Here is a 3,135-nt window from a genome sequence, read left to right as displayed (position 1 = left end):
CAGAATCCTGTTGCAGAATTCCTATCCAGGAAGCGGAACATCTTCAAACATGGAAACAAAATCCAGAAGATTGTTTTTTAACCTTTTTGGAATGACTACGACCTGGATGAATGAGAATCTTCACCAGCATATAACCCTAATTTAGATTGATTAAAAGCACAGTGTGTAGTACTGTACTGGGAATTACAGCCTGCAGCTGGAGTGAGCGGTGGAGTTATAGGCCTGTGCAAAAAAAAAAAAAAAAACACTAAATCTTGATAAAATAAGGTAATACGCACCAAGAGTCCACGGATAATGTTCTAATTGTCTTTTTTAAGCCTGAATAGAATTTCAGCATTGGGTGCAGTGAGGATCAGAGGAGCCTGTGGCTTGAGTGAGTGGCGGAGTGGAATGAGAGAAGGTACCAGCTGGTCCATGTCTGTGCTGGAGGTAGGATACGAAACAGTCTTTCTGGGGCTAAATTAAAAACAATTGATGCTGCGATTTAATGTAGGTAAAGTGATGTCGCAGAAGCCATTTTCTACGATGACGGACTCCATACCGTTAGAGGGGGTGGGGTGGTTCATGTCGCTCCCATCTGACCGTTTGATGTCACTGAAAATTACACATTGAAGCTTTAAAGGACTTAAAACAAAGTCGTCTTTTATAAAAGTAGCAGAATCACATAACGAAACATGTATTAATATCCAATCAAAGGTCACAGTTAATAAAAAAAAACAGAGTAAAAATGCAGAATAAAAATATAAATTGTATTCGGAAAAGTATAGTGTATAATTATGTTATACATTTTGACGGGTTCAACATGTATAAATATTAACTTCTGGTTAGGATGCTATGGTGGATGTGAAAGGATTCAGCACCAATAGGAATAGCAGGTTGAAGCCACATTAGACGGAGGTGTTGCCAGATCCTAGTAGCTCTGGGGTAGAGCTGAAAGTGCCTTTTTCTCAGCGTTCTATTTTTCAAGCCAAAAAAGCAACAAAAAAAAGAAGAAAATAGTCTAAACTAGGGTGAAACAGGGCCTTGGTGTCGACCAACTGAAGCAAAGGGACTCAGGAGCCACATGGAGTTTGCAGCTTTTCTTCTGAGCAGCTCATTTAAGTTTTCAAATGCTGACCAAAGATTAGCATTAGCAGACCTGACAACCATACATTATGGAACACGGGACAGAGTTCACCACTTTCTGGCTTGGAGGAACTAAACTTTTAGATATCTCCTTTATTTCAGTGCTAAAAAAGAAAAAGCAACATTTACTTTAGAAAATCACCGATACATCAACAGTTTGTGCTCCTAAATATAGCATAACTTTGTCATGGAACTTTAAATCCTGCTTTTCTGGGGTAGGAATCTGTTACTGTGCTCATCTCCCATATTTAGGTTGCCAACAGACACAATGAGCAGGAAAGTGACGAAAGGTTAACGACCTGCAAATCTTAATTGCATCAGAGCATCACAATGTGTTTTAAAGCTCTATTAGGAGAGGCAGCCCATTAATGCTAACTGTTACGTATGGTGGAGGATGTAGCATACTGTGGGCCTTAGTCCCTTTTAAAGTCTTTGGCTATCTGCATCAAGTGAATCAGAACTCCTGGAAACATTATGACATTAAAGGGCCCACATGATGCAAAATCTACTTTTATTTTGTCTCACAACTATGTTATAATGCCTCTCCATCATAAAAATCATGTCCAAAGTGGTATTATGCTTGATTTGTGCATGTCTGAGTAATCCTAATAAATACTGCTTTCTAATCAGTAGCCCCTCCCTGTCCTGAAAAAACCCATGGGCATGATTGGTCTACATGGAGCTGTGAATACCAGTAAATCTAACACAACATGCCAACATTGTCTGATCAGTGAGCTGTGATGTGAGGCAGAGTGTGATCATTTCTGCTCAAAGTTAAGATAAAGTAGAACTTTACTTTACTCTTTTAGCTAATGTTTAACTTGTAAAAATGTATTTTTTAGTCTCTAGGGCGATGTCAGAATGGACAGAAACCAAACTGGGATGGGTGGTGTCGCAGAGAAGGCAAGTGATTTTCCTTTATTTGGTAGAATCGCACTAGAAAATAACTGATTCTTTATAATAATTGAATTCTGTATTGTGCAAAAGGGATATTTCATGCCTATAGATCAATGTAGGAAGGCTTAGAGGTGCACAGTCCTGTTATAGGCCTGTGCAAAAAAAGACAAAAAAAACCCCACTAAATCTCGATAAAATGAGGTTATACACACCAAGAGTCCACTGATAATGTTTTGATTGTCTTTTTTAAGACTAAATAGAATTTCAGCACTAGGAGCAGTGAGATAAAATAAGCAGACATGATGCCATCTAATGATATACCACATAAGTACCTGAAAGCCAGATGGCGAAAGGTTTGCCTATGCTACATATTAGAACCCAAACGTCCTGCATTTCCTCATGGGGAAGCAATAGCTCGGTCAAAGACCAGCCAGCCAGAATCAAATAATCCAATTTACAGCAACTCCAGTTACTCCTCCTCAGAACCCAAAAATAACATCAGAGGAAAAAGAAAAGTCCTCTTCCTGACAAACTCAAACAGGGAGAATTTCATGGTAGGAAATATTTAATTCAAATGAGAAAAAAAAGTTACAGGCTAAAACCTTTTCAATCGCAAATTGAAATAATTAAAATTAGACTCATCTGTGAAGTGAGTCTGATTTAGTCTTCTGAATCCACGCTAGCTGTCACTGGTATTAGTATTACTAATTTTGTAATACTAAAACTGGATCTTTTCGCATCTTAACTGAGGTGCTAACTGGCTTAGCCACTTTACTTTCTTGTTATCTCCCTGCACACAAATGCAGTATCATACCTCCGGTTCCTTGGTGCTGTTACACTGACAAATTGAGCTAAAACAAAGTATAAAACACAAAAATAATTAACAACACGCCAGCAGGACGCTGTCATTCCTAAGAAGAACTGTTTACACAACTGGAGGGAGCTACTGAATATATGTATAGATTTAAAAAAGGTCAACATGAAAACAACTGGATATTGGTGTTTAATAAAATACGTGCAGTCTACTCTCCAAGTTTGGATGATTTGAACAAATTATTAAGTGCTCAAAAGACAAAAATCAATCTCTCGTCAGCGCCACCTGAGTCCAAAAAC

General features: G+C 38.2%; 1 protein-coding gene across 1 annotated transcript in view; it reads right to left on the bottom strand.

The window, feature by feature from the left end:
• The window catches only part of LOC107097725 (espin-like protein), a gene marked incomplete at its 3' end in the record, with an annotated part of 34,426 nt that overhangs the window by 26,299 nt on the left and 4,992 nt on the right, over window positions 1-3,135 (bottom strand). The gene's annotated exons all lie outside the window — the stretch shown is intronic.

This window comes from Cyprinodon variegatus, unplaced genomic scaffold, assembly GCF_000732505.1.
Source record: "Cyprinodon variegatus isolate N-32 unplaced genomic scaffold, C_variegatus-1.0 Scaffold717, whole genome shotgun sequence".
Classification (NCBI taxonomy): Eukaryota; Metazoa; Chordata; class Actinopteri; order Cyprinodontiformes; family Cyprinodontidae; genus Cyprinodon; species Cyprinodon variegatus.
This window is presented reverse-complemented; position numbering and strand designations above follow the sequence as displayed.